Source organism: Pygoscelis adeliae, unplaced genomic scaffold (genome assembly GCF_000699105.1).
Source record: "Pygoscelis adeliae isolate BGI_AS28 unplaced genomic scaffold, ASM69910v1 Scaffold443, whole genome shotgun sequence".
In the NCBI taxonomy this organism is placed as follows: Eukaryota; Metazoa; Chordata; class Aves; order Sphenisciformes; family Spheniscidae; genus Pygoscelis; species Pygoscelis adeliae.
In genome coordinates this window covers 251,091-262,976 of record NW_008824447.1, presented here as the reverse complement: position 1 = coordinate 262,976, position 11,886 = coordinate 251,091, and the positions used below count along the sequence as shown (strand labels likewise).

General features: G+C 37.7%; 1 protein-coding gene across 5 annotated transcripts in view; it reads right to left on the bottom strand.

Annotated features, from left to right (window-relative positions):
• The window catches only part of LRP6 (low density lipoprotein receptor-related protein 6), a 118,129-nt gene extending 108,653 nt beyond the window's left edge, over nucleotides 1-9,476 (bottom strand). For all 5 annotated transcript variants that reach the window (XM_009321016.1, XM_009321018.1, XM_009321017.1 and 2 more), the window contains exon 1: nucleotides 9,130-9,476. The gene's annotated coding sequence lies outside the window, so the exon portion shown is untranslated. The remainder of the gene's footprint in view (nucleotides 1-9,129) is intronic.
• Between the last annotated feature and the right edge of the window lie 2,410 nt (nucleotides 9,477-11,886).

Here is an 11,886-nt window from a genome sequence, read left to right as displayed (position 1 = left end):
GGTCAGGCAGGACTTGCCCTTGGTGAAGCCGTGCTGGCTGTCTCAAATCACCTCCCTGTCCTCCATGTGCCTTAGCATAGCTTCCAGAAGGATCTGTTCCATGATCTTCCCAGGCACAGAGGTGCGACTGACTGGCCTGTAGTTCCCCGGGTCCTCCCTTTTTAAAATGGGGGTTATGGAAATAACCCATTTAAAAAATGCTTCCCCTTTTCCAGTCAGTTTGGAGGAGGTGATCCTTGAATATTAGCCAATTTCTACTCATCAGTCCAAGGGAAAAAAGGTTTCCACATTTATGGGGGTTTGGGTGGTTGGTTGTTTGGGGTTTTTTTTTTGGGGGGAGAGGTTTTGGGGGTTGATTTGTTTTTTGGATTTTAAGGTACAACACAATTAACATGTTTCAAGTATAATATACAACTAACTAGACACAGACACCACAAATACATATTACATATACATTCTCACCCACACATATGCATTTAAAGCACACAATTTAAAATCTAGAGTATTACTGTGGAACAGCATCACTGGCCCATATGAAGTGACTCTGCTCCCACAGACAAGGCTCAGGTTTTTCTATTGCTTTCTTTAATTATGAAACACCCACATCTGGGCCACATGTTTTAAAAACAGCCTGGAAGGGGGCATCCCATACCAAAGAAACAGACAGACCAGAAACTTGACAGAGAGGCTACAGTAATACAACAGTTAAAAGGAGTAATTCTCCAAGCATCAAGCAGAAATCCAAAGCACTAAATTTTGCTTTGCTCAGCTTATTTTCAGGTCTTTTATACACAGAGCCTGAAACCGTAGAATGGTACCGCCCAACTAACAACCCTGGCACACTGACTGTAACGTGAACCATCTTCTCCTGTCCTGGGGTCACCGCACAAGTTCTAGAAACCTTATTTAGATATTTTATTAGGTCACCTCCCAATTTATGTCCCTGGTATGTCCTCCTTTCTTACTAGCTGCACTGTAAAAGCTGCATTTGCTCGATGTCCTCTGTACAATGTATTATCCTGTGACATTTTATCTGACTACTCTACAGAGAGGACAGTACTGAAATACACTCATTCTCCACAGGGATAGTCTTATTTTTTCCAGGAACGCAGCCAAATAAAGATGGTTCTTCTATAGACTTTTTTTCTTTGTTAATCATGCCAAACTTTCATATAGCTGAGTGCTATGATTTTCATTTTTTAAACAAACTTAATCCATAGTTTATTTAAAGAATATTATCGGTCTGTTTCAAATCATGCTAGCAAGTGGATTTACCAGCTTTCTTCAAGAAATGAGCCATAAATCCATCTTTTTTGTCAACAACATAAATCCAACGATCAACTTCCTCCAGAGGAACAAAGGTGACTTTCTGCTCCATTTTCTACAATGCAGATCAAAACCTTTGGTCTAAAGTTTGGACGAAACTTTAAACTCTAAAATGGACACATTTCACTCACTCCCCAAAACACTTGGGGGGAGTGACTGAACTCCCCCAACCAACCAATGAACCAACCAACCCTATCTTGATTTTAAACAAAGAAAACATAAGACTTTTTTCCTCCAGCACTCCTCCTTCCATCTGCACACTCCACAAGCCCATGAACAAGCAGACTCATTAACGATAAGGCCAGACACTACCACGCTCCTCTTATCCACTGTGACTCAGGCTGAATCTACATTATATGTTTCTGCTGCAAATGCACTTGTCAGGTGCACAATGTGTTGGCTGATACACCACAGCAAGAATTGTGAGTATAATCTCAGCTTATGGCAGAAAGTGTTTTTTTGACAGTGAAGCTTATTTAGAAAGCGAAGAAGATGGTTGCAGGATGAACAAAGAAAGTTTAAACCACACTGCAATGAGCTGTATTTGCTAAAGGCTAATTTTGCCAATAAATTTCTTCTGGTGCAGATCTGCTTTAACACACGTTGCTGTAAGGCTCATCATCATTTCTGAGAAAATCCCCTCTAAAATATCCGGCCTTGAAATAGTAAAGAGATTACAAACAAAACTTTTCCCTAAGATGAAATATAGAAAAAATTTCTTGCAGCAATTTGCAATTATTAAGCTGAGTCAGCTGTAACAGTTTTAGTGAGCAATTGAAAGCTCTCTCCTACAAGTCTTATTAGATGTCATGGATTCTGAAGTAATGATTTCCTGACAAACACCGCCAAGTTATGTAAGTTATATTTGGGGGGAGAGACGGATCATTTCTTGTTTTGTTTTGTTTTTTAACTCTGGCCCCTTCCCCAGAAATACCACGAATGTTCCTTTAAAGACACTCTGTTCCTTTAACAGCAATGCTACTTTGAACTTCTCAAGCAAGAACACAGAATGAACGATATATCAGATTATAACTCTCTGCTGTAAATTAATATGGCCCCTTTGAGTTGCTCTGAAGAGTTATTAAAAGTTGTTTTAGGATTATTTTAATTTTTAGAAGTGTGTGAATAAACATTTTTAATTAACATCTAGCATCTGGTAATGCTACCAGAAGTCTAAAATCATGATTTTAAAAATCATTTTCCTTGTGTTCACTCAGCATAAAGCTTCATTCAAAACGTTGTTAGTGAAAACTTGTTTGTTCACAGTTTATTTTTTTTAAATACGACAGGTCTTCATAGTCTAGACTTAGATGCTAAGTTATAATTGCAGGGACTGAAAATGCAGATAAACAGAACCATGCCCAAAGACTCATTACCAGAGATTATTCACGCAGACCAGAAATTACTACCTCAGTTTAAATACTTAGTTCTAACTTATTAAACAAACACTGCATGCAAATATCTGAAGTATACATTGATACTTTACAGCAAGTTTTATAAAGTTTACCAATTCTTACCACCTTTATCCCTGCAGCACTGAGGTACGCATTAAGGGACAGGCCAAATCATCCTCTTGAATGTTACCTTAAATTGTCAGCAGAGTATCATTTAACATACCATATTCACATGCCTCACCAGAACAAGTCCAAAACTGAAGACATGAAGTGAAAAAAAGCCAATGAACTCAGTGTTTTGAGAAACTCTACAGTGTTTCAAGATGCTACTAGCTTACTCACAGGAAAGCTGGCAGAAGGGAAAGCACAGCCCTCAACTGATCCAGTGCAGTCTTGTTTTCTAGCCCAAGCACTGAACGAAGGAGGTAAGGATGAAAGGCTATTTTCAAACTTGCCTACAGCTAAAAGCATCTACAACTTTAAGATATCTGAGTCTATAAGAAAAATGTTTGTCCTGCACAAATCAATTCTGTGCACTCTAGTTTGATTTCTAACAAGCCAGATCTCTCCCATCTCCTTCCACAAAGAGAAAACTAGGTAAAATGCCTGAAAATTAAAGAAAATATATTAGTGAATATGTTCCTCTGAGTTCCTGGCAACCTCTGGCAGTAGGGTGAGGATAGACAGTCAATGGCAGTAACATCTAAAACCAGCACAGCAAGATTTACAAGAGAGGTCACCTCTCCAAGCCTTCACTCTGTTTTAAATATGTGGGTTTCTGGTTACCTTCCTTCACCTCCTCCTTCAGATGAGGTGAAAAGAGAGGAGGAAAAAGAAGTCAACATTTTGAACTGTGCAATAAGATGACACCTCTACAATTTTAGCGTCTGTCCACATGGAAATATCCTAGCATTGGACTGGAAACCAGCATCACATGACCCACACATGACAAATCTCAAATAAACCTTGCAAAGTTTTGTGAAAGAACCTTTCAAAATGAACAGACTGTCAATGAGATTAAAACAAACAAACAACACCCCCCCCAAACCCCAAACAAACAAAAAAACCCCACACAAAACCAAACTAGAGTTAATATTCAATGCTATTACAGTAGGTGAATAGTGTCTGATCTTGTTCCCAGAAGCCACAAAGATCTTCATAGGACCAAGAGCCAAACCCCAAACACCTTATACTTCAGAAGCAGAGGGAGTTATAGTAGTTCTGGGGCAGAAGATGGCAAGGACATTCAGAGGCCATGCTAGCTTCTTGCAGGATGAAGCACTGCTTTGCATGCTGTTGGGTTTTGAATCGTGCAGCATAATCCTGGCCTAGGCAATCTTCTCCGATTTGTAGTCTCCCATGCCTAGAGATTCAGGTCACCCAACAGTCCCTGTGTGCCAGGATCATCCAGCTACTAGCGACACTGGTGTTGCATTTTAGATCTTTCAAGAGTTACATGCAGTTGAAGAGCCAAGGCAGGCCACTTCTGATGCAGTGACATCAGGACAACCTGTGCAATGCTACTGCAATCTTTCGTGTTAGCTTAATTATCTCTAGGTCACAAAAAAATACCTTTTGGTTTGTTTAATGTTCTAGCTGTTACCAGAATTTAGTGATGTATTTGCAACCAACATCATCTTCTGATCAACAGAGCCTCCTTAGGTGAAGAAAGCTTAAGTACACCTTATAAACCTATGCGCCCACACCACAGCAGTCTGCAGATTTCGTATCAGCTTAACACTTGCATATAAGTCACCTAATGAAACCTCAAAATTAACTCCTTACTGCACAGGCCAGGCTATACAGCAAACAATTACCTGAGTGCACTAATGTGCTGCCTGTGAAATATGTTAGTATCAGCAGAGGAGCAGCAGAAAGATTTTCAGCCAGAAGCAATCTGCTCAAGGGAGAAGTGGCATCAAACAAGAGAAGCTATGAAGCACAGCCTTCAGTTATTTGCATTATTTTGGGAATTTACATCTAAGGTGCCATTTTATACAATACTAACTTGCATGCAAACAAAAAACCCTTCACTGAACAGGTGAATTTACAAAGACGTTCTGAATTTTTTCATTTTTCCTCAAATCAAAGATACTGTAACTGTTATTAGAACCATCCATTTTCCTTTCCTTATATTGTTGTATAACATCTATCACTCAGCAACAAATGCTACCAGTTCCCATGAATCTTTTGTTATGATGTGCAGATGTAAGGCCTGTACTACAATTGCTTTTGTGCTTGACGTGCTCAGACACAAGTTTCCAACTTTCAAAGAAACAAAAGAAGTAGGTCCATAAAGAAAGAAAGTATGCGTATTCCCTGCAAAGGTTTTGCATGAAAAAAATAAGGGAAAAGTCTGCTGGGGGAGGGGTATGCATTAAATCTGAAGATCTTCCCCAACATGCAAACTACTTCATCTAGAAATCAACTTCAGCTGTCATAAAAAGTGTTGTAGCTCTTTGTACTCTAATTCCATCCATTAACTGAAAACCTTTACAACCCGAAAGCTTTACAAGAGTTTAACAATTAAGGTAACTCTTTAGAGTCACTTGATTTAAAACATGTCCTGAAAAGTAAGCAATTAGTCAGCACTTCTAGGAGGCACTTAAAATTCCCTTTGTGGTGAACAATGCATCTAGAAGTGAGAAAAGCCAGTTCATTTTGATAGCGCTTCTTATGAAGAAAGCTGATCAAGTTGTCTAAACGGTAATTTTTGGGGAACTGTAACGATGATAATGAAGTCTTTTCCCTGAGGACAAAAGGGCTGTACAAATTAAAAAAATAACAAGAAAACAGCAGTACAAATATACAATACTGCATTTTCAACCAATATTTGCTCAAGAATCTGAACAGATAGGGCTTTTTTTTTTTTTTCATCTTGAGTGCTGAAGCAGAAAAACCTCTTTTCCACTTGGTCAACTTTCATGTGAGCAGTTCCTAAATCTGGTGCTCTCCTGCACTTGGTGGTCTAACACCTGGTCTTCCCCGGCATAAAGTCAACATTAAAGTGTCAGAGTATGTGTTATTCCCAGCTGCTGATCTTATTAAGAGGGTCTCATGTTTAACACAGGTCAGGAATACACAGATTCAGAAAGGATGACTAGGACCAAGAAGCCTTCCTGAAACTGCCCTGAAACCCCCCGACTCACTTCAAAAGAAGGCTGAACAAGCACCCCATTCCCTTCCTCTTCATCTGAGGTCCCCTCTCCTCTCTCCTGGTATACACACAATATTTTATTGAGTAGCAAGACAACTAAAATAGAAAAAAGTGAAGTAAGTTGTAGCGTATGAATGTGAGAAATGAGAAGCTCAAACCTCAAAATGTACATAGGAGATGGCCAGTAAGGAGTCTAGACATTCTAGATTCTGATGGCTTCCTAGACAAAAATACCAGAGTAAAAATTAGACTTGGCTGCTGTGTCTCAGTTAGCAACTGAGAAATATTTTCCATTAGTAAACGTATTGCATTTCTCATTATTGATAACAGACACGGGAACCAAGCCTAACTTCTACTCCGGTATTTCAGTTATACATATAACCTCACACACAATTAACAGATGGTTTTGGCAACGGTAGCAAAGGCTACCCAAACCAGTTATTCTTTAATCATCACTACTGTTGCTGTAACACGCTCTGAAAGGGTCCAATCATATTCCTCTGAACTATCACAACAGCACTGAGTAGTGACGTTCAGAGAACGACCGTTCAGTATCCTATGACAGGTTGCTAAAAGGACCAGAGTGTTGGCGAAACATTTGATTTTTTTCTACATGGGACACTGCCAATAAAATGCATTATTCATGACTACATATTTGTGCTAGCTTATACTGTTCTTAACATTCCATTTCAAAGTAGGCAATTCTCATGTTTTCAGTAAGATAGATACATATAATAAATATACATGTACACACGAGCACAGAACAGACGAGTAGTTTGGTACTTAAATCAACTTGATCATTAAATACGTGATGTATCCTACTTTAGATCAACTACACTTGACAAGTAAACTTTAGTGAAAAATTGAACTTGTGGGTAATGATGACCTTAGCGTAAATTTTGCTGCTAAATAATTTCTTTTCATGAATTGCAAGAGTTTATAAAACTGTATCTGGAATAACCATCAACTGAGCATAATAGGAGACAGATTAGACTGCAGGAAAATGAGAGGGGTTTTGCTTTTCCAAGTTTCAGATTTTATTAACTGTTCTTAGATTCTTTTATGGCTTATTCCTACCACTGTCTGCCAGGCAACAGTGTGAAACCAAAAGACATTTACACGGCTAAAAAATGTAAATATTAGTGAAAGAAGCATGCATACAAGAACAGTTTGGGGAATTTTTTTTTTTTTTTTTTTTAATTTATATCCCTGTGCTGATGCCACCCTTCCACCTATATTTCAAGCTTTGGAGGAAGTTCTGAAACGTAACCAGATTTATTAAAAGCTGAGAGGTTTTCTGTCATAAAACTGTCATAAGAGAATTGTAATTTTTGCAACTGCAATATGGTAAGACAGAAAGTGGATATATTACTGTATTACCTTCCTAAAACATACCCTTCATATAACAACTTAGAAAGTGACCTCTACAAAGATTTACAAGAAAAAAATATTTTGTCCTTTAGTTACAGTTGTTGGAGTGTTTTTTTGTTTTGGTTGGAATTTTTTGTTTGTTTTGGGGAAGGGGGAGTTGGTGTTTGGGTTTTTTGTTTGAGTTGTTTTGTTTTAAATCTAGGCATATTGAAGCGTTTACTCCTACTGCTTTAACAGATCATCAGTATGGAAAAAGTTATTAGTTCACTTTACCAATGATCTATTTCATTCTTCTTCTTGTAGAAGAGGGAACTCTTCATGTAAAGTATTATGAAAGAGTGCAAGAGTACATAATCATCTAGTTTTGATCACTGAGCATATTACTGTGCATATTCGGAAAATACAAATACTCTTCTAAAAAAGACCAACTGGCCTGACAACAGGGCATTATTCCTAACTAACGAGAATCTCTGTCTCTCTGGCTACAAGCCAAATCAAAAACATTTTGATTGGGTTTTTCCTGCCTTTTCTCTCTCTGTTTTGGGATGGTGGGTGGAAGGGGCATGAGTGTTACATTTTTTCTTGCATTCTTAAATGCTTTTAGAATCTAATAAAATGAAACTAATGCTATCATTGGCTCCAATTTATAAGTTGTAAAGAGATAGGAAAAGCATAAATCCATCCTTTTGTTATTTCCAAAGCTGGAAATATAAGTAATGCAAAAGAAACATCTTTCCTGTTTATATATTGTCAAAGGCCCATTGAAACTGTGGAAGAAAATATTCAAGATACGGTATTTCTATGAAGTTCAGGAAAGAAGCCATGTTTCACAAAGAGACTTTTTTTCTTTTGGAGGAAAAGACCCAAACATGCAAGTTCAACAAATTATATTATAAAGAAGCTGCAAGCAGCTAAAACAGCCCTCATCTTTCCAAAGAAACAATGCATTGATTTCTCACCTCAAAAAACTGACTGAAAAAAGTATGTGAAATGGCAGTACAATAGATTCATTTTCTTGCTTGTTCAGGGAAAAAAGATAGTATAAATAAGATCTACACTACAGATAAAAAAAAAAAACTACCAAAAGATTACAGAGCATCAAGGATATTCCATTAGTCTTTCACTTCGGGAGACCAGTCTCTTTATCACAGATGACTACCTACAGGGTAACCTCAAGCTAGCCATTTATGTAACATCACCAAAAACACCACTGAACTTAGCATTTCTGGCAACCACAGCTTTGTCCCAAGAACAGAACAAAGATTATACTGTAAGTCACATCCAGGGACTGAAATGAGAGCTGAGAAAAATTAGACCTGTTCTAGAATGGGCTAAGGCAAAACAGGACTTTTTAAAACAAAAGTTCCCTGAAGGGTGGGGAGAGGAACCCTTCTGTAAATTTTCTGGTTAAGTGCTAAAACATGTCTCAAATTGTTATTAATACAACGTATTGATTTCTCTCATTTCTGCTTCAATAAAGCATAAATATCAACAATGAACAAAGCTCCAGAAAACTGTTACTTGACACTGTAGAGGGGCACAAGCCTGTCCACAGCCAGCTGATAGCCTTTCACGCAGATTATAAGGGATTTTACATTAGAACTTCTCCGTTTCTCTTCACCTTCTGCACTACTGCCAATATAAGTTTCTAGTACTTTTTTTAAACATCTGACGATTCCTAGTTGTTCACAAAACAATATGAATGCAATTTCAGAAGTGCAAATTGTTTTCAAATCACACTAATAGAAAGAGAAGCAAATAATGCAAAATGGCTTAGGATAACATCGATAACAGTACCATCACTTATTTAAAATCATTCAATAAACAAAAACTAGCAGAAATTTTAATATTTGTAATCATTTTGTCTTAACAAAGACTTACCCTCTTGCAGGATCTAAGGCAATTGCTCTGGGTTGGTCCAATTCTTGCCAAAACAAAACTTTTCTCAGTGATCCGTCTAAATTAGAAACTTCAATCCGATTTGTTTCAGAATCTGTCCAGTATAATTTCTCTCCCAGCCAGTCACATGCCAGCCCATCAGGTGACAGAAGTCCAGAAATGACCACATTTTGTACACTCCCAGATTTATTGAATTCTGTTCGTTTAATGGCTTCTTCACTTACATCACTCCAGTATATCAACCCCTTTACAAACACGAAGTCCACTGCTGCTGCGTCCTCTAAGCCACCCACAATCACTGTGGCGTTCTCCTTCCCGTTTGCAGCATCCACCAGTCGCAGATCACGTCGGTTCGCGTACAGCAACAGTGGGGCAGCTTTAAATGGGAGAAATAAGGGGTGGGGGGACAGACAGATGCATTAACACCACTCATTTTAAGTATAACTTGCACTATGATGATGCATCAGGCCATAACTACTAATTTAAGAAATTTTAAAAAAAATAAAGTGGGGGGACATTTTGAAGTTTGACTAAAAAGCACCGACTTGAAGCCTTTCAACGGTGCTACAACTCAAGATGGTAACTTCATAATGGGCAGCTCATTATTCTGGGCTGTGCATTATTAAAATAAGATTAAAGAAGAAGGGAGAGAACAAAGAAAATGGAGGTTTGAAGTGCCCAAATGACACTGTTCTGTAGAGAAGGATGCTTAAATAAGAATCTGAAAGACAAGGGTAAAGCAGTTTTCTAAGCACTCAGTAATGGCCCCCCTGAGCAAAGATTCTTTTTTTTTTTTTGCTAGAATTTAGTAATATATACCCCACTTCTATAAAAGCATAATTCATGTCAAGTTATCAAAGCCACCTGTGTGTTGATACCCTCCAAAATTACCTATCTCGGACATTTTACATATAATACAGACAAATACAAAATTCATTGCGCAGCATGAGATGAATGTTGTTTTAGAGTGTCGACATTGGTATGAGGAGGTAAGGAGAAAAATAAATCCACAGGAATGGACAACACTGAGTTCTTTCAAACTCAGCTCTACCACTCCTGTTTAGTTGTCTAACACAAAGCCTTTATTTTATATGCTTTATTTGCTTACTCTATCAGTTTGAACGGTCTGTATATTTTTCATACACAACACCCAAGATGACTAATGAAAAGTAGTAACCATGAAAACAGATAGTTTCTTAAATGTAATATGGCTGTTTAATTGTCCTTAACCACAAGCTATATATAACATTATGAAAATTCCAGCCTCATTCCTACTTCAACAAGAGGTTAAGAAAAATACTACAATTGTACAAAGCAGACAATCACATCCTTTTAAACCCAGTATCAGAAAACATTTCTACCTTTCCCTGTGTTTACTCAGACACTGTAGCAACAGAGCTGTACAGCAGCATTTAGATACATACTATGATTGGCATACCAAATGCCCCTCTACCTGTCACCACACAAATTTAACAAAAATCTTGCAGATTTATTCATCAGCATAGGTGGGCACTTTAAACTTCTAGCAGGATATGTGTCCTAACTGAAAGGCTTACATTTATGGAACCACAGATGTGCACGGTTGAATAATGTCAAGGGCTACGCTGCCAGAAAAGATACAGTTCCTTATGTGAGAAACTCACACTGAAATTAGAAATACTAACACACACTTCAGAAAACTCAAAAGCTAGTTTCCAAGATCAGACTACTCCCTCATTACCACAGAACTGTTTATCAAACACACTGCGACATGTGTATTGGGAGAAGCTGAAGGAACTAAAAAGTTCCTTAATCTACCTCCAAATAAACAAGTTCTGCTACATATGTTTGGAAGCCTTTTACTTTCCTTCTTCCTTTTTTAAAAAAAACTAACCAAAAAACCCAAACTAAATTGTTTAGTTTAGAAAACTAAATTCTAGAATTTTAGAAACACTAAATTTTAGAAACCTAAATTTTTAGAAACACTGAATATAAAATAATTTATGACAATCTTTAGATAGAAAGTTACCGGGGGGGGGGCGGGACAGAAGCTTTGTTGTTTTTAATAATGCTAAATTCGTATTCACCCCTCCAGAAAGCAAGTTTTTATTGTGCAGCAAAACATTCAGTTTAGAGATTATATTTCCATGGAGAAGAGGTTGTCTTCTTTCAATTAGAAAGCAGAATCCTTACATTAAGTAGGCTTATTACCTTACTTCACTATCTCCTTCCCTTCCTTGCACAATTTCCTACCCCTTAAAGATTTAAAATTAATTACAGTAGAGTTTCTTGAAGTGTAGGTTGCTTATGATGACTGCATTTTTCAGAAAAAAGTATTCAATAAACTGAAAGTGTTAAAAAATAAGATATGCAATAAAACCCTCTACTTTTTAAAGCCTGCATACAATTGTAACCTGAAAATCTAGTTAATAGTCAGCTCGATGTCATCTAGTGAACCATAGGAAAGTGTGCAAGCCAACAGGCAGAGCTCTCTCTAAGTCAGCATGCCCAGCATTTGAAAAAAGGTAAATCTGTGCACAAATGAGTACAGGTTCCATTATTATAAGCAACACGGAGCAAGAGTGCCCATGCACACAGCATGCACTGAATTGGAACATCAGGCATGTCAAGTGTAATCACCAAGGCCTGAAGGCACTGCTGAGCCTAACACAACCGCATTGCGTAGGTTATTCACTCCTTGCTGGAGCTCAGATCTGGCTGAGGAAGGACTGGAGAAAACAGTCTTTTCATGAATGATAC